At 39.0% G+C, this 21,030-nt stretch overlaps 1 protein-coding gene across 1 annotated transcript in view; it reads right to left on the bottom strand.

The window, feature by feature from the left end:
• The window catches only part of ctnna2 (catenin (cadherin-associated protein), alpha 2), a 322,230-nt gene extending 302,359 nt beyond the window's left edge, over nucleotides 1-19,871 (bottom strand). Inside the window, exon 1 of the mRNA XM_008298545.1 lies at nucleotides 19,783-19,871. The gene's annotated coding sequence lies outside the window, so the exon portion shown is untranslated. The remainder of the gene's footprint in view (nucleotides 1-19,782) is intronic.
• Between the last annotated feature and the right edge of the window lie 1,159 nt (nucleotides 19,872-21,030).

Here is a 21,030-nt window from a genome sequence, read left to right as displayed (position 1 = left end):
AGGGGAACAAAACAAAACAGACTGCAAGCGTTGAAAACAAAAAAAAAATAAAAATCTGAGAGGGTCTATGATGTCTCCAGGTGTCTCGGAGTGTCACTGTGGATAGATGCATTTTATCTGTTCCATGAGACGGCCGAGTCAGAGCTGAAAAGAACTTCTAAAAATACTTTTTTATATGGACTGGCCTTAGCGCGTGTTAAGAGCAAAAGAACACAGGGTGAGAAGAGAAAATTATTTATTTACTGTATGAGAAAAATACAATGAAAGAGTGCACAGAAACTTTTTACAAACGTGACTGTACAGGTGATCTGCTGTTTTTGCAACAGTGATGCATACATGTATTTGTTTGCCCCACATACATGTACTTTACAATATACTCAAATGCATACAATGCATACCTGCTTTTTTTCTTGTAGTTAAGCAAGATTCATTCACTGTAATGTCCCAATGAAGCGACAGTTTTCTTCTGCCCAAGGCTTTTGGGGAAGGATGGCGATGTTTCGGACGGTTTAGAATAACACAATTCGCAAGGAGGAAAATGGGCCATCTGCTATAGAGTTTTTAGGATTTATTCTAGAAAAGACAGCCCTGCACAAACAGTCGCATAAATATTCTATTCCTCTAGGCTGAACACTCATGGATATAAACAAAAACTTCAAACTGCTTTGAAGTGAGGGAAAAGAAAACTTCTACATGCAGCACTGCAAAGTATTACAAACTTGAACATTTGCTTTACTGTCTTCAGCCTCATTTCTTGATACATATTGGTATCATCAACACAGGCTAAAAAGAAAAAAGAAAAAACGTTACTTCATTTCTGTATTGGTTTTTACAGAATAGTATCATAGCTGGTTATTTTTATCAGTTTGTTCTCTGATGGAGATTTCCTAATTCAAATGTTGGAAGTGTGAGTTAGGTCTTCGTAAGTAACAGGTCTGCAGTGGTGCACAATGTTTCCAGTAAATGAGCCTCCCAGTCAAACAACAGCTTTTTTCTGGGTGGGTGCACTCATTGCTTCTGTATATTACCTAGTTAACTACACACTATCAGCGTTCATAATGGGTGCATTAAAACTTTAGTGCAGTGTAGACTTATTTTATACTGTGTAAGTTACTGTAATGAAGCACATCATTGCATTATACTGTGAGATGTTTCTAATAGTTTGTCCCCCTTATGTACGGAAAATGAAACACCTCAAAATTAATACACCCACCACCACCTGCAGTCCCAACAGTTACCCGAGGAGCCGTATGACCGATGCGTTATACTGAAAGCTGGAACGCGAGTCAACATTTCACAGGTGGAAATGCTGCGAGTTTCACCATTTGCTGCTGGTCAGCGATTCATTTCAGTGCTGGAAAGAATCACTCTCCCTGCTCTATTCATCACTAGCCTGCAGATATTGTTCCTGCTGAGTTTGGCAAAGAAAGCTCACCAAATTGCAGGGTTGTTGTTAATTAGGTTTCCTGTTTTGTGTGTTGGTGTAAAAAAACTAAAATACTTCAGTCATCTCCATTCATTGATCATGTTTGCCTACTTAGGACAGAGTTTAGTAGAGTTTTCTCTGTTTACTTGGGGAGGAATAAATTAACGACAGTGGAATCAATGGACAATAAATGAATAAGTATGTATTCATTTGCCTTACTTTGTCAAAACTCCCCCCAAAAAAGGTAATATGTTAGAAGTACTGGTTTGCAATGAGCTTTGACAGTGCACAGTATTAACCCTCATGTAATACTGAGTACTCATTAAAAAACCCTGCCAGAGAAACTAAAATATACACATAAAATAAAGAACATCTTGATTAAACCCAGAGTTGGTCATTTAACTTCTGGCTCGAAAACACTTTCTAATAGAAAAAAAACACACAGATGGGCAGCACAGATGCTCTGTGGTTAGCACTACAGGCGTGTGTAAAATGTCCTTATCCTTCTCTTTTTCAAGGGGCTTTCTTTTAGGCCTGCACGATATGTGCAAAATCTGTCACAACACAGTTCAATATTGCAAAGACAATATGACTTGCGATAAATATTGAAGTGCACATATTGTCCATGCAGTCTTTCTGCTTTAACAGATACACTGCGAACACAGTGCTAAAATGCAAAGCTTATTTTTCCGTCACCTTCTTCTTGATGTTCTCCTTCTTAAGCCATCACACCAGCTAACCTTGCAATCACCACCAAATTAAAACCAGTCACTCAGAGGGTAGCTGACAGCTAGCGGGGGCTTCAAGTAAATGCCAGCTGGGGGTGAATGCTTGGCCGATCTAATCTGATAGGTCAGATGTTCACCTGCTAAGTGTGAATAGCGTGTGTAAATAAATGTCATTTTCTTTGTTTATTCATTGCTTTTCAGGCAGTCATTTGTGAGGTTTATATCACCCAAGTCCATGTCGTGATGGCCAAGAAAATACAATTCATCAGCCAGCATTGTTTCCTCCAGGTAATCCAGTTACTGAGCTAGTTTGACTGGAGACACTCAATTGGCCTTTTAATAGCTGTCTGTTCAGCTGCAGACTACTTTAAAATCCATCCCATAATGAGTGGATTAGAATACAAATGTAGACTGCGGACTGACCGAGTTTCAAATGCACTTAAGCAGCAAAATGCTAAATCGGACTTGTGAATTGGCTGAAACAATGAACCAAAGTGCTGACAACCATACAACTTTGTATGTAGCATCACAGAAAAACACAATTGTTTCAGTGTGTTAGCTGTCTGGCTTCACTCACTTTTCCCGAATTAGCAACTTCAAAGCTGCACTGCTCTTCTGCTCTGTCCGACCTAGTGCTGGTGTTGAATTTTGCACAACTGCGACAGAGTGTGCAAGCAAGTCACTACCAGAGTTGAGAAGGGTAGGATATTAACAAACATTTAACCATGTCATTGTGAAAATATCCACACAATCCTTGTTGCAGTTTTTGCTTTCAGTGACTTTGATTCTGCTTCTTAAAAACTCTCTTTTCATCTAATTTTAGCCAAAACGTCCATTACAGGATTAAACCTGTGAATGCTGGCAGGAGGAAAGTGAGGGAGAGTTGAGGTCTGTGTACACAGAGAGCACCAGGACAAACATTGTGTCACCGCTGACTGAATGACACATTTTATCATTGGGACGCAGCGGTAGCAACGGTGTAGGAGCGGTAACAATGGCATCTGTAGCGAGCTTGCCACATGCTGCCATTGCCTGTATGTCAGCTCATTTGTCAGCTAATGTAGGGTCTTCTTGATACTGTTTGTTTTTTTATTGCCCATTAAACAATATTATTACCTTATGTTCTGCTTGTGTCAGCTCTTCGCTGAAATAATGCTGATGACATGGCAGAGAGACAACTGCTAACGGACATAAAGTAATTACCTCAGCCGGCCAGGTGTTAGCCGAGCACTGCGAGTGTTCGTGTGTGTTCGTGAATGTTGGTCTTTCTGCCTCAAATGCCAAACCTCCTTGTGGTTTTATGAGATCGGAGGTCAGAAACAGCTTCAACTGATCAGGGTGGGAACAACACAAGCTTGTTTTTTGTTTTGTTTGTTTTTTTTAATAAACCTTTAGTTTGAGGTGAGAAAGTATGGACTGAAGCAAACAAGAGAGAAGATTTCCGTATATGCCAGCAAATCACCAAATAGCTAATTATCAACTTGCAAGCAATTAGCTCACCGTCCAAAAAAGAAAAAAAGGGGGAAAAAATGCAATTGCTGCCACATTTTGTAATTTCCCTACAGTTTAATAAGCCAGGTATTTTCATGACTGAAGAATTTGCCTTTTGTCTATATTTTGTCTATAAATACTGCTCTAGTAACGCATTCAAATGTCTTGCTCTTTTCAGTTGAAAACCCAAAGTTTATCTAACAAGGACCCACAAAATATAATCATTCAATCAATATAATCATAAAGAATTTCCTTTCTTTATTCAAAAATGACTCAGTGATGATGATGGTGTCAATGGTTTTTAATTAACCAAGCAACTGTTGCAGCTCTACATGAATGCTGTTCTTGTGTTAAAGGAAGATCGCAGTACACAATGCAGTATGTCCTTCACAAACTCGACATTATCTTCCCGTGAGCCAGGGCTGTAGCAGCTGCTTGACACGTGTGTAGACCTGAAGACCGCATTTAGAAATTGAGCAATGTAAAATTCATATTAATAAGTAGCAAAGACAGATGCAGACAAGGCATCTGACAGTTCATTAGAATGTCCGTTCAGACTCTAGGAACACCAGCAGCTTTTCAGCGACTTCTGAATTAAATCTTGGCAGAGACTGATTCATTTACACCATGGTGACATTTTGATTAATGTCAAATCAAATGATACACCTCACACACCTGGAGAACATCGCGCAAAAAAACACGAAGTCAGAACATCCTATCATTAACCCCATAAGAGTGCCGTGTCAAGGCAGAAAATCGAATACAGACTATTTAATGAAAATGGATGCTTTTACGCTGCAACTAGAAAAACTTGAGTCTCTTCTGGTTATGACTGAGTAGTAGCACGGTTGTTCTGGTTATTTTTTCTTGGCATGAGCTTTACCATTGTGTGAGCTCACGTCCAAAATATCTAGTGGAAACAAACTGAAGGGTTTCTTTAAGGCCACAAGAATCATTTCTACTAAAAAATACTCTTCTCAGTCATCACTGAACTAGATTTTAGTCTGCCTGTCATGAAAACTGAAAAATATTAACTATGACATCGAAGTAGTCCGAGTCTTAAGAACATTTATTCCTCACGTAAAAGAATCAGATAACAGTGTAACCAAAATTCAATTAGCTTTCAGTTCTACCATTCATTGTATGCTCCTTTCATCTTCCCAGTTGGAAGGGAAAATTACTTTTGCTCAATTCATGATAATACAACCACACTGTAAATCATTTTAACTTAATTTAACTTAGAAAGGGGAGTTTCCTAGCTGCCCTTAGAATGTGAGTTAACTGCACTTGGCATGTTTAATGAGTTCAAAGTCGTCTTCGGAGTTGACAAGATGTAACACCAGCTGAGTTAAATTGACTTAAGTTCAATAAACTCATGATGTTACATTTAAGTATCTAGTCACATAGACAATGTTTATAGACTGACTTTCTAACAATGTATTTTTATCTTCACACAAAATAGCTCAAGTTATAGGACATCCTCATTTTAAGTTCTGGAATGGTCTGAAAATAAAAATTAGAAATTAGCAAAACTCATACATCGACCTTAAACAAACTAGAAAGCATGTTATACAGTGCACCTACTGTGTTCTTGACATGCAAACTCGTGGCCAGCTGTGCCTTTTTCTATTACTTTCTGGTTACTATTCAGCTTCTTTTTAATAGATAAAGCTCGACTATAATGCTAATTCCAGGGTTTAGACATAGCGTCTTAACGCTATAATTTGCTCAAGTTAGATCTTTTGTGGAATAATTCATGTCTGGTGACATTGTTTTACTTGCCTTTTAATGTGCTTTGTCAAAACAAAACGATGACTGATATATATGGTGGTCTTCATGAAAGTAAACAAGAATAATCTCACCACCCTGTGGTGTGTTTTTCACAGACGCATTTTTGCTGTTAAATGTGCCTAAATGCAGTAAGCCCTTTCAGGATGATCAATGTACCTCAACAAAGCAGGCAAGCACAGGTGTGACAGATATTGCAGAGTCAGAGCTCTATTTGTGTGACAGATATTCTCTGTTTGTGAGTCTGTATTTAGTTATTTACTGAGCACTTCTCATACAGAGCAACTCCATCCAATAGTCTACAGGCAAAACCAAAAGAAAAAAAAAGAAAAGAAAAAAAAAGACAGATGGCGATGTGTGGTACTATTCAACACTGTTGGACCAACTAACACAAACAGAAAAATACTGCAGTGTTTTCCACATGCAGTCCCTGTGGTTTTGGTCTTGTAGTTACAGGCACTATTGTAGTGCATACATATATATATTACATAAGCCATCATTATTGAGTTCTTGATTTTTGGACAACATAACATTAGTCATAGAGGGTCCCGCTTACATGCCCTGAAGGGATTTTGCAGTGAGGGAGAAGAAAATTCTGTATTTTAATAACCCTCCCTATGTCTACAAATTGATGAACATTTCAAACTCATGTATTATTTATTTAATGACTAGTTTTGCTAAATTAATTGGAACAGTACACATCTAAATAAAGGTATTTATATAAGTTTACATTTTCTACGTGAGCACACAAATGAACATACTGACATTCTGAATACAGTATGTTCATTTGGTGATGTTGAGACTGCAAAATACAATCAATGTACTTTTACAGACTGTGCTGTTGAGCTAAAGACTTGAACATTTAATACGTGGTTTGATGTTTGTTCTCAACACAATATCATGATTCCACTTGTGTGTAAAAAGCCACAGTTTCCTTTACATGCGCTTACTCAAAATCCACTCTGGTGCACTCTACCAAACAATTCTACAGTGAAGAGGAATCAACACAACGTCACATAAATACCACTTCACAGATCAGCAGACTTTGCGATCCTAGCCTGATAGACCTTAACTCCCGTGCTGTCACAGTAAAAGCTTTCAGTAATGTATGCAAACCAGGAAAACTACTTGAAAAAGATAGATATAGTAATATTCGCCAAAAATGTGTTGTATATTTGGCACCTAAACATGATCCTAAATTATCAGGTGTGCAATCGATTGTTTTTGTGTCGTTTTTTTTTTGTTTGTTTGTTTTTTCATTTAAAGACGATCATTTCCTCACGAACAGAATTAACCCCTAGTTAGCATTGTTGGCACTTTCTTTTACCACTATCCACCTCATCAGCAAGATGTCACTGAAAGATCATAAACCACACTATTCTCCTGTAACCATTTTTAAAAATATTTTTACGGACACGACCTACATGACACAGCGACCAGTTGCTGCCAAACTCAGAGTAGGTGATGCATGCACATACCGACTTATAGTCACCATGCAGGAATCCATACACTACATTTTCCCTCTACGTGATATTACAACAACATAAATGTCACTGACCAAATCATAGCCATTTAGCACAGCACATTTTTACACAAGTGTACAGGATGCATGGGTATTTTGATAAGACACTAGGTTCAAATCTCGATTAGAAATCTGCAAGTCACAAGACGCAATCTGTCAACGTAAGATTTAAAAAATAAAGTATATCAAGCGAGAAAAATGCCATTTGTTCATCGCAAGGTAATTCACATTCTCTTATTGATTCCTTCACATATCAAATTGGTAAATCATTTGAAATATTACTTAAAGCTAAAGAAGGCTACTACTGTATGGTATCAAATTGTTTGTTTGGGCTTGTTATCCTATTTTAAATGTTATCTGGTGGTCTTAAAGGCAGAATTAAAATCAAGACTCCTCCCTCTGTGAGTCCATGTGGGCCTGGATTAACTTCACTTCATTGAATGTATTAACAAATGAGGTTAATACATGATAAGCATTTAGGGGCAGAGAAATAAGGACAGATCAAGTGTTAAAACTAGTGTGGTTTAGTATTTCTAAATTTATAGTGTTCATTCGTATTTAACAACACATAATTTATACAACAATGCTTAAGAGAATAAAGGTGCAACTGCAAAATTAATGCTGAAACATACAATTGTGTGCCAAACCTTGCTCATAACATAGACAAAAAGTGGTTTTAAGGTTTAATGTGGGCCAACGAAACCTTCTGTTGCTAAGAAAAGCAGCAGTGAATTTTTAAAAAATGACAAGATGCTTTTAAAAAAGCCAGAAATTCCCCACACTGCTTGAAAATGAGCTTTTTAATACTTTACATTTCACATTCAATAGCAAAATTAAAGATTTTATGTACTGCTTAAGACCTCTTAATGCCAAACCAAAAACTAAACCAAAAAAGAAATATTTGGAAATTTATTCAAAACAGATAACTGGAATGTCACACTGACAGAAGTATTCACCCAGTTGTGAAGTGACACACCTTTGGTCTTAATTATAGTCTTAGGTCTTCCAGGGCTTTGTAAACCCCGAATGGAGAATTTTCTGTCATTATTTGGCCAAAGACCCTCTCAAGCTCCATCAGGTTGAATGGGAGCCGTTTGTGAACAGGAATTTTCAGGTCTTTTTCTTGAGATGTTCAATTGGGTTCAAATCAGGACTCTGGTTGGGCCACTCAAGGACAATCACAGAGTTGTCCCTGAACCATTCCAGCGTTGCCTTGACTGTGTGTTTAGGCTCACTGTTCTGCTGGAGGGTGAACCGTCTGCCTAGTCTGAGGTCCCGAGCGCTCCGGAACCGGTATTTTATTAAGCATATCTCTGTACTTTGCTCTGTTCACTTTCTCTCAATCATGACCAGTGTCTCTGCTGCCAAAAAACACCCCCGCAGCATCATGCTGCTACCTCCGTGTTTCACTGATGCAATGATATTGGGTAGGTGTGAGCGATGTCTGGTTTTTCTCAACACATGACATTTACAAGCAAGGCCAAACAGTTTTATCTTGGTTTCGTCAGACGAGAGGAGCACGTTACTTACAGTCTGAGTGGCTTTTTGTAACTCCAAAACAAACTTTCATGTGTCTTTCACTGTGATGCTTCCATCCGGCCACTCTGGCATGAAGTTCAGATCTGTGGAGTGTTGCAGTGATTTGTGTCATTCTGGATCAAGATTGTCCCATCCCCACTCAGGATCTCGGAACAATCGGGTTCATGGTCACCTCCCTTGCCAAAGCCCTTCTCCCCTGATTGCTAAATATCTTTTGCCTGATCTGAGCCACAACACAATCTTGTCCCCGAGCTTGCACGCAGTTCCTTTAACTTCATGGTTATTTTGCTGCGTGTGTGTAGTGTATGGAACTGGCATATGATCCAATATTCTATAGTGAAACATCGCCATGGATGGCAGGGGTTCTTCCCTTTAATTTAACAAAAAGTTAACTCCATTGTTCTGATGTATTTCCAGTTAGCTTTTTTCCAAAACAATCTTTAAACAGTAGAGGTTTCACCAAACTAGCTTGCTCCCTAACCAGGCAGTAACCTCTCAGGCAACATCTCCACATGGCTAATTAGCATAAGCAATACAGAGCACATGGCTAATTAACATATCTCTATATATGCATATTAACAACCATATTTACACACCTTGTTTAAGATAATGTGCTCTCACTAAAAAATGGATAAACAGATGCTCAATTAAACCGTATACTTCACCACAAAGATTGGCTAACACAACAGCAGTATGCTTGCCAAAGCGATGAAGCAGTCACTCTGTTTCTCTGGCCATGACTGTCACAAAGTCATCGTCATGTGCCTGTGTTTACATTCACGCACTGAGCCGTTGCACTTCACATAACTTTCATACCTCCTGCTAGGCTGCACCGCTATGGACCGTTGACTCTGCACTATATTTTCACGGACTACTTATATGCCTTAAAGCTGCTCATGTGTTTCTCACTACTTCCTTCCTCCTGCTCCTTTTCCTCATTTTTTAGCTGCTTCTTTAATTACTGATAATATTAATATTATTATACTGGAATTAGACAGTGTGTGTGGTGGGGTGTGCCGCACTGCCGCTGTGTGTGTGTGTGTGTGTGAGCTCTGTCAGCCGTCAGCATTAAACAATGGCATCATCCAACAGCCCAACCCTAAATGTGATATTTCAGTTTTTACTTTGTCGTGATGGGTATTAAATGTAGACTGATGAGAGAAATGTGAATTTAAATTGTTTTAGCATAAGGCTGCAACATAAATATAACCAACAAAAATGTTAAAAAATAAATAAAAAGGAGTCTGAACACTTTCTAAATGCACTGCACAGTATTGGTTTTAGGAGACGTCGTTGTCTTAGAATATTTTTGGCCCTGCGGTTTTGCAAATACATGCACATTTCTTGAAGATAAAAAAAATGAAAGTTTCAACTCTGCTTGCACTGCATAAAATGGGCATCAGTCCTTTTTTTTTTACCGTATGACACTAACTTTGTGACCACAATCCTTGTCATTTGTCATTATGGAAAGTTAATATGCCGACACTGCACTGACCCAGATTTGGAGCAGAGTTAAATACGTACACACACTTGCGTGGAACAGCGGGGGAGTCTCTAAAAGCAGAAGTCAAGGCTCAACCTGTCATATCGCTGCTCTCCAGAGCCATGTTCTCAGAGTGGCCAAAATAGGCTGATCAAAGTAGGGCACAACCTGTGAAATTCTCAAAGCAGTCATGTTCTCTTAGGAATTCAAAAACCTTCTTTAAAAGCATAATGCACACACTGCAAAGCTAAATAAACACTCTTAAGCCACATCTTCTAAAAAAACCTGCCCCCGACCTCTTGGCAGGGACATCTCGGGACACCTCAAACAACACTAAAATGAACTGCTCTTCGAAAAAGTCCCGCTTTTTTCATCCTTTGGATGAATCTTAGTAAATAGTTTAATATGAATGTGTTCCCCTAAATGGCCTGCCTGAGTTGTGTACGTCACACTCATCAAGTTCTGCATGAGTGGAAAGTCTTGGCGTGAACATTATCACAAAGAAAACAATATAATACAATAAACACTTCTTTAAACTTTATCATCAACTGCTGGACTACTGATGTATTTTAAAGTCGTTGTTTTTGTTTTTTTTTATTAGCAGAAGTCTAACTGAAAAGATTTTTTAAATAATGTATTATTATTGCTATTGAATAGTAATTATTAATTCCTAATTGTAATTGTGTCTTTATGCTGTGTGAAACCCCACAATGAGAAGCTCTCAGCAGAAGATGAGTGCATATCTGGAGGAGTGTACTGTGCAGTCAAAGCACATGGTGAATACTTGGGTACCTCCCAACTAAATCCCAAAATGAACTCTTAAATGCATGACTACGCACTCTTAGAGCAACTATCGTTCAAACTTCCCCTTGGAAGGCCACTAATTGCAAATCCCATTTTTTACTGCAACCAAGAAAATACATCACACAGGGTGATGTCCATCCATCCTGCTCGAACAATCTTGTCTAATTGAGTTTTACTCCTTATTCAATTTGTTATTCTCTGCCTCAAAGCAAGAATTTGTTTTCCTCGTCCTTCCTCTCCTTTTCAAGCACCGATTTATTATCTGTTAGCTAAACATTGAAACATCTTGTGTTGAAAAGGACTTTCCATTCTGACCTATAACCTTTACCTATCGTAAAGAGTCATTCCACACAAATGCTGTGCCAGGATGATACTGCATTTTCCATCAGTATAAGACAATAAAAATCATGACCTCCAACTATTGCATTAACTCTCCATAAGTAGAAGAAAAAAAGGAAATTATTCTCCTCACTTAAATGTTGTAGCTGTTACCACTAACTGCAGCAAATGGGTTCAAGGTAGCAAACTCACACAACTGTGTTCAGCAAATACTGTGCACCTAAAGCCTCACAGAATTCTATGTGGCTTTTAGTAAAAAAATTAAAAATAACAGAAGTATGGAGCTATATTCAAAGGCTTGGATCTTATTACTGGGCACATGGCGTAATCCCATGACAGTTACAGTCATGGTTTAACGTCTGGGATTAACCCGTGACAGTGGTCTAGTATAAATAGGTCAAATGTGAATACAGGTTTATAATCCCACATCAGACATGGGATTTGTGTGTCAAAGTGGTATACAGTCATAAAGAATAAACAAAGTTATAAACATGCATGCAATCTTGCACTTCTAAAACATTTAAGTAATTTTTGCATTTCCAAAATCATCTGGTTAATAACAAAAATGATAAAACATAAATAAAAAATCCTCTACTTATTTCTATAGTCGCAACATCCTTAAATACATGAATTAAAACATCAGATAATATCAAAATACTGTGATATGGGGCTATATGAAAATAATTACACAACTTATGATAATATTTAATTTTGAATTATTAATACTGACGAGTTTAAATACAGAAATCTCCTCTCTTTTTAAAAAAAACCCAAAACATATCAATCAACTCAAGCCAGGGACGTAAAAAAAAATCCACAACTGCTGTGTTTTACGACTTTGCAGGAGGGAGGTTGAACTCTTTGCAGTTTGATTTTACACAAACTGGTATTAACTATCACTTTATGGTGTCCAGCAATGGGTTGCTTGAAAGAAATGACAATACATCGGCTGCTGCAAGTGCAGAAGCTACATTTACCAAGTCAGAAAGAAATGGTGAGGGGTAAAGGCAAGCAAAAGGCTCATGTGAGCATGACTGGCCTTGTTAGAGTCATTTTTTCTGTGCTCAAGCCCTGAATATCTTCAGCATAGGCCTGCATGTTGTACATGTGGACATTAATTGTGCTACAAGTCTTGGCTTCAGAAGGCAGAAGATGGGGGACCAATGAGAACTTTTAGTTTTTCAGTGGCAGACCAGCATGGAGACATAGCTTGCCATGCCATGAGACACAAAATGCAGTCAATCCTAATAATTTTCGATTAATTTCAGCTCAAAACAAACTAATTAATCTTCTTAAGTACACTTTTTTTGGAGAGAAATGCAAAACATAATTTCCCAACTACTGCCAGCAGCAGAAACAGCTGAGTTCGAATCCAAAATTGGAACCAGTAACTGCTAGCAGGAGCTGCTATAAAACCATCGAGCCAGTGAGAGTTTTGTAAGTGGAATTAAGAACGATTACATCATCTATGTGAGCAAGAGCCAGAAGAACAGCATTCAAAACATTCCCACAAAACTGGCATTAAAAATGAATGAGATTGAGCCAGCTAATACATGTCTGACATCCACATTATATCTTCTGTTGACACAAAGAAAGGTTACCTCCTAGAAAATCCAAGTAATTATCTTTTTCTTTCATTTGAGAAAAACAAAGACAAACTTAAGTAGAGAGTTCAGTGCATGTATACTTTTGGGGGACCCTACTGTCTTGTTTAGAGATTGGCAGCTAAGGTCCCTTGCTCTTTTAAAGAGATAAAATGGTGGGTTAATAATGGGTAACTTTGAGTGACTATCCAGAAAAATATGAGAAAAGGGATATAACTGTAAGAAAACCACCAACTTATGAGGGTAATTTTTGAGTGGGGAACACGCTGAAAGCTGTATTCAGCCATTGCACTGTCAGGCATTTCTATGAAAATCAGTAAGCAGCTGCCAAATTCTAAGCCTTTAACACCCCAGTTTTTGGTTTATTTATAGAAAAGATCCATCTTATCTTGACTGAGGTTGAGGTTCATTTCAAATTAACTTTTTGAGTAAAAAAAAAAGAAAAAGTATGTCCCCAGTCACCCATTTCAAGCTTCTAGGCTAAGCTACGAATGTCAAATCCCTGAATCGCCTCTGGTCAGCATATAGATTTTCTGTAAGAAAAGAGAAGAAAAGCAGTCACCTAACAATTGAAAAGTTAATTCACCAAGACAGAGCACACACACTGTGGGGGAGGAGCTGGCCAATACATGGGGCCCGTTCTGGTCCCAGATGTAGTCTGTGGTGGGGGTGGAAAGACGGGAGTGAGAGAGAGCGAAGAGTGAGGCCTCAGAAGCACAGAACAACTGAGAAGATGAGCGACTTGAATGCCCTCTAGCAACACTCTCCACACAGACTTGTTTTTGATGAGATCAAAACAATAAGGTGGCACAATGGAGAATAGAGACAAAGCCGAAGCACCAGGAGTGTGTTGACATGACCTCGTACCCGCTAGAGAAACAACAACTGTGCAAGTCAGGATGACCCTGAATGTTTGCACACAAATTACACAGTTCACCAAACCACATTGTTAGTGCTTATTCATTATTGCCTACATGCTTGCATCTACAATCAGCCTACGGGAGTGAGATCTATCTACCCACTGTGGAGGCTGTTCTTATGCAGTTCTATGTCCAGGTTAACTTCATTAATGTCTCACAGGTACAAAAACTTTCTATCGAGTGTGGGTAAATGCAGTAATGTATTTAATATCAAAATCGCCCATAATATGCTGCAGATTTTACCAGACAAAGGTTAATGTAAATCGCAATAGCCAATAGAATACAAAACCATTTACTTAACTCTTAAATAGAATATTTGTACAAAATACAAATATCTCAACATTATGTACAAAGTAAAAAAAATAAATTCAAAAAAAGACTACTTTTTGGACAAAATAAAAAGACTACTGTTTTGTTTTTGTTTTGTTTTTTTACTCTATTCTAAATATTAAGAGCATAGTGGTGTTGATGAAAAAAAATACAGATACCAAGTGACTTTAAAGGTATCCTTTGGTGCTCACATTTCAGGTCATCCTCTTCCGCATGAATACACTGGATTCCTACAGTGTAGTGGTAGCCCGCTATAGGGGATAAGGTGATCCACAGCAGCTGGATACATTCTCCGAATTAGCTCTGGTTGTGTTGTTGCTTCATACATTTAAAACTGATAGGGCCATCAACTGACAAGAAAAAAAAAATACTACTAACAATTCAGTCTTGTCAAAATCAATAATCTTTCCCCAGAGATCGTGACATCTGTGGGAGGCTGGGGGAGAATCATTAAAACAGTAGTGAAAGTCTTGGCAGCAGCTTGGCATAAGACTCCGGTTGCAACATCTCAATGAGAAGAGGTGCTGCCTGCTCAGTAAAGAAATTTCACTCTCTCAATTCTTAGGAGATATGAACTCCATCTGCTCTCTCTCCGTGCGGGGTTTCCACTGATGCGACTAAAACTTTATTACACTTAATTTCACCCCTTTAATTAAAGTTGTTATCAAAGAACAACTTTAATTTTGGAAGGAGAGACGCTGAGTTTCAATGCTGCACTGATCTGAAAGATTTCAAACATTTGACCAAACAAAAGCCTATTGTCAAAAAAATGAGCACAACTACTGCATGTTCCCAAGATCCAATTGTATGTTCTAAGGATGTCCAGAACAACTACTTCCCAGAAATTCAGATTTACACTAGTCAACAAAGAAAACAGAACAAAAAAAAACAGTCAAAATTTAGCACAATTCAATAATAAGGTTGAACACTGTCCAAGCTATGGAAGAACTTTTGAAACTGTTTAAAAAGTGTGGCGCTTTGCATCATACGTATGAACTCACACTGTGTCCTACAAAAAATGACAACAAATCACTTAATAAAAGCTGACGAATAACATTTAAAGTACCTAGCGGGTAAGCGTTCACGTGCCTGTGTTGAATGTGGTTGCATACTACTTCAGTTATATACATGAAACCTTTTTTTCATTCTTTAGATGACAATGCAGGCTTTATGACATGTCATCTGTCCCACTTTCCACCATGCTGGTTTACAACAACTGGACAACAATGCCGTAAGAGGAGGAGGCTGCAATCTGCTGGGGCCTCAGCCCACCCACCAGCAACCTGCTCCCTGCCCACTGCCACGGCACCCGCCGATCTCCAGGGCTACCCCAGAGCTGCCTATTATTACCACTATAGCGCCTTAGAGCTCACTCCCATATCTGCCACAAGTCTAACAAATGACCTGAGATGTAGACAACTAAAAACTAAGTTAAGTCTCTTATCGTCACTCTTTCATACACTGAGGTAAGCAACTATGTGTCATAATATGAAATGAAAAAAAATAACAAAACAAAGAAAGCAATCTTGAAAACACTACAAGCAGTGATCTTTAAAATGCACCAGTGTCATATTTGTTTGCTTTAAGATGGTTATCTGACAAAAAATTAAAGGCTGATGGATTTGACTTCCCACAGTTGTGTTCTCCACCCTTTTGTAGATTTTTGATAGTAATTAAAATCAGTTAAATGACCTAAAAAAATGAGTTAACTGTAGTAGAATTAAAAATCTAGTTTAGCAGATGGCCACCAACAATTTCTGTCATTTTCTCCAGTGTCACCACACCTGAAACTGACCACTTTGTTTAGAGTTTACGCTAAAAGCTTGATGAGCCATTGCAGCAACTCCACCCATAGAAAGGTTTATTGCTACAGGTCAAGTAAAATGCAACAAACGCACAACCAGCTGCATGAAAACAATAAAGCACACAGTACGGCAGGTCAGACCATCGTAAAGGGAGCGCCTTCTTTGAAATGTTTAAGTCTGAACATTGCATCATCAAGTTAACTTCACATTCCACGCTGCAATTTTGAACCCTCCCTAAACCTTAAAATATGTGCAGATCTGTTGGCAGCTTTCGTTGGCTAAAAGGAAGTGCTGTTAAAAATTTAGTTGCAACCTGAATATAAGATCCAAGCCGCATAAGATATTAAAATTTAATTTAACATTTCCACACAAGTCAAGTTGTGATGACACAAGGGATGCACATATTTTGCACTTTTCATTTATTTAAATTTTATTAGCTTCATAAGGAACAGACTCCCGATGCTTTGTGAGCAGTTTTGTGTTAAAATGGTATTTGGCTCACCCACAGACTTATGAGTAATTGAAGGATGGGTGGATGGATTGATTTTTTTTTTTTAATAGTGACAGTCCTGGATAAAGCTTGCCTTGAAACAATATAAATGTTCACTGAAACAGTCCTTTTCCTGGGCATGGTGGGTGTAGTTGTGAAACTTAAGAGAATAACCTTGTTCTTTCTTGCTGTGCCAAACTGCTGCTGACACTATATGTTTAAGCAGTGCTGGATCATCTACTTTATTGTTCCCCTTAAAACAATAAAATTCTCTTCTTTTTTTTGTTTTATGTTCTTTATAGTCCTGTGTAGGATAACGTCACATAAACAGCCAAGGAAGCGGCGTATTAATCTAGCCAATTAAACACTGTATGCCCATGTCACATACTGTTGGTTAGGCTGAAAAGCATCGATCCCCCCACCATACAGACTAACATTGCTATGACAACAACATATGAGAACATGGGGACATATTTGCTTAGCCAAAAAACCTGGTGAGAATGTTTGCTGTCAGGTCAATGCAGTTTCACATTGCAGGACAGGGTAATACAAACCCTGGGGTTAGGAGAGTTAAAATTGATGTGGTAGACAAGGGCGCAACAACTATTGATTGTTTTGTGTTGTTTCTATTGCCTCATCTCTCATCTCTTAAACACTATCAAACATTTGTGCAGGAGCTAGAGTGAGAGAGGGCCTAAGAGGAGAAGCAGTCCTGTTCCACTTAGCAGGGGAACCATGGCTACCTTAAAGCCCTGCTTCAGTGTAACAACAACAGGGGGTTCCATGGTAGTCAGCCAATATCGCTTCCTCTCCCAGGAGACAAGGAACACAATGCACTCCCGGCTGCCATTGATTGCACAGTCTCACCCATAAATTATGCCCTTTCCTTATCCCCACTGACAGAAACAGGCTTTATACAGCAAACAGCATAAAATAACTGAGCCAAAACATTTAGATTATTACATACAGGTGGCTGTCAAACCCTCTAATTTGCTATGATCAAATGAGGAACTAGAAAAGGGCTGCATATTAGCTGAACCGTGTCTTCAAACTAGTTCAAACGGATGTTTCTCAATCAAGGACAGATCTTTTTGACTGTGTTACCTTTGTGTGTGTGTGCAAGTGATTTTCATTTAGAAGTCAAACCAAACGGTGAAGTTTCCAAATGGCTGAAAGTCATTTAAAAAAGTTTGAATGAAATGACGTGCTTCTTACTAAACCATGCTTAGCAGTGGTTCATAGTCAAGCATAGCAGCATAATCCTGAACATAAATGTGACCTACTGTAAAATGAAAAGAAAATTAAAAAGGTTAAAAAAATAAAAAATAAGTCTTGCATAAAATATGATCTTAGGCAGATGGTTAGACAGTGATACACATATGCAGTTATTTCCCAAAGGGCAGAGAAGAGTCTGTCCATGCTTGGCAGCTTGGAATCACAGCTCTTGCCTTGTCTGTCTCTATTTAATATATCCTAAAAGAGATTTTTAGTACTTTATATTGTCCTTTCAAAGCAAAATTACCGCAACTACAGATTTCCTTTTTCAATATGCCATGTCAAAAGACAGGACATTTTGAAATGCATCATTACAAATTGAGGGATAGACTGAATTAATGCTGAAATCATTAGCTGATTATTTGATAGCTATTCATCAGAAAATTACGTGTCAGCTTCTCAACAATGCTGACAATCAATTAATCATGCAGGTCGTTTTACAAGGAAAAATGGCAAACTGTAGTTGGTCCCACAGTGGCACACTTGAGGATTTAATAGTTTTACATCAATTTAAATTTAATGTCTGTGACTAGTGTCCAGACAATCAAGGCATGATGTCTTCTTGGGCTCTGGGAAACATTAGTCACTATTTTGTTACCATTTTTTTAGATGAACTATAGAACCCATGAACATGAAAATAACTGATGAACGAATTGAATAAGAAAATCATGATGTGTATCTCTACACTGAACTTTCATGGAAGTCAAACGAAAAGATATTACAAAAGCCGGCAAATAAATAACATCTGCTTGGACCTTGGGAGAGCTCAACCATATTGTACTTATTTCTGAATGTTATTCTCTAAGTGTCTGACACAAAAGACAGCACACTAGACACACTGTTGTTTTTACTTTTGAAAAAATCCGTTTGATTGCTTTTGTCTCCTCTGTTGCAGGCTGCGCATTCTAGCAAATAAAGTGACAGAGTAAACCTATGGAGGACAAGACCCACACAGTCCATGATGGAGGGCTGTGAGCATGCTTCCTTGCCAATCAAAAGTTCAGTTACTAAATACAGCCACTATGTGACCTCTGCATGCCTCTGGGACCCCTTATATCCAGTTACAGGAAGGGAATGTGGCAAACCACACTGGGTCACAAAGCTCTGCTCTGACTCGTGCTGTGCAGTGTTGTTGAATGCACAGTGCACTGCATGAGGCTTGTATGCAAACAAGCCAACAACAACAACACACCTAATCTAACATCATTTACTGTTTTGTAATAGTTGGTAAACTACTAGTACACCACAAATATACAATATACTGTCCTTTCACATAGGCTACTGAGAGAACAACACGTTGTTTTTGCACTTACAGCGATCAATATTGCCTTAATGGAACAGTGAGGAAGTTTTAACACATGGAAATGTTCAGTTTGAGTTCGCTGTGTTCTGCCTGTCAAGTGATTTTAACTCATTATTCCCCGTATTAAAAGAGCTCACAGAGACTTAAAGTAAGGTTGCGCTTGCAGGGTGACACATGGAAAAGCTGACAGTTCGCTACTTGACATCCTTTTGATGCAATCAAGACGGCGAGTTAACGAAATCAAAAATCGACTAGCACAGATTGCCTCGTAATTCAGCTGCTGCTGTTGTAAGCTCACCGGCGGGTATAAATGTCAGTTAAACAAAGAGGCAAAATTAGCACACAAAGAAATTTAATAGCTCCGTAAACACACGACAAGAAGCGAAGTAGTTTTCACGCCGGTGAAGAAAGTGGGGGATTTGCTAACCAGCCCTCTGAATAATTAAACAGCCTTTAATGCAGATGTGGGACCGTTATTGTACTTGCGTTAAAGTGGCCGGCGTCTGTTAGCTTAGCAACTACACTAGCATAGCAGCCTAGCATGTCCCTGCCCGACTGGCAGTCGGAGCAGGCTTTCAGCACTGGGCTCACTGGATAGCAAGTGCTCGGAGTACCGTTGAGGTAAGGCTAGCAGAGTGGGCGACGCTGAGATTTTTTTTTTAGCTAACGGGAATAGTCCAGCTCAGGGAAACAAACGCCGTTGAAGCGTGTTGTGGAAAAACGCACCGTAAAGTAATTCAGTGCGGGGATTTATCTCTCCACCCCGCCAACTAGCTAAACCACAATGATGAATGAAGAGCCGGACCTCGCCTAAGCTAATGTTAGCAGAGCGGCAGTCAGTGCAGCAAGTGTAATGCTACCAGGATGCTAGCAACAAAAAAAAAAAAAAAAAAAAATCCCAGCTGACAAACCACGGCAGCCAACTAACTACGCACCTTTCACCGTTGGAGATGACACCTCTTGCAGGTCCACAAACTGTGCACAGCGCCTGGTCTCACTGAGTACTCCCAAAAAAATGGTGTCCTCCCCGTTCAGTTTACCCACGGCGAAGAGTGGAAAAATCGACTCAATCCGGACGCTTTCCTCAATCTTGTGGTGCTGAATCTAAAGCTACACGCTTCTGTCGGTGTCTCGGAAATGCCTCCTCCTCTTACGGCTCCCTGCGAAATAATGACCCCTCCCAGCGCTCCAACCACAACAACAGAGTAGGCAGGTGCAGATGATGGTGCGCTAGTAGCGGAGAGCCTTGCAACATAGTGGGCTGTGTGGTAGATTCCAGGCTCGTCTAATCAGGAGAGTCTCTCGCCGTTGACGCATGCGTGATTCCTTTGTGTGTGGAGCGAACACATTGTGGGATTTCTGAGCTTTTGCCACATTCTGGCAGCGGGATGCAAATTGAAACGGTAGAAATAGCAATTAAAATAAAATATCATTCATGTCTGTGTTTATAGCATAGCACGGTTAGGGAGATACAGGGGGGAAAAACTAAGTCATTAGCGAAATAAAGTATTTGCTGTGTAAATAAAGTGTGAAAACTGCAGAATAAAGTTCCCTATAAATATCACAGATTTGGTGGGAGCAGATTTAGGAGGCCAGTGTTACACTTGGCTTCACATATACAGAAGTTTTCTGTCTGCATTTTGTCAGGACAAAGTAGTTTTCATTTTTAAAGTATATAAAATGAAGTTTTACATATAATAATGTATGTTTTTTATACAGTGTAGAGATAGAAATAAGACAAGAATCATATTTTGAAATCCCCTCATTTTTATACCTGCAGCCAGTTTGCAAATGCACACAGGGATGACCTGTCCTGTGGTCTGATGAAACTAGAATTCAACCACTATGACTATCGTTACATTTGGAGGAAAGGGGGGGAGCTTGCAAGCCTGAGAACACCATCCCAACTGTGAAGTACAGAGGTGGCAGCATCATGTTGTGGGGATGTTTTGCTGCAGGAGGGACTGATGCACTTCACAAATAGATGGCATCATGAGGAAAGAACATTAAGTGGAAATATCGAAGCAACATCTCAAGACATCAGCCAGGAAGTTACAGCTTGGCCGCACAAATGGGTCTTCCAGATGGACAATGACCCTAAGCATACCGCCAAATTAGTCACAAAGGGGCTTAAGAACGACAAAGTCAATGTTTTGGAGTGGCCATCACAAAGCCCTGATCTC

This window comes from Stegastes partitus, unplaced genomic scaffold, assembly GCF_000690725.1.
Source record: "Stegastes partitus isolate 25-593 unplaced genomic scaffold, Stegastes_partitus-1.0.2 Scaffold29, whole genome shotgun sequence".
Classification (NCBI taxonomy): Eukaryota; Metazoa; Chordata; class Actinopteri; family Pomacentridae; genus Stegastes; species Stegastes partitus.
This window is presented reverse-complemented; position numbering and strand designations above follow the sequence as displayed.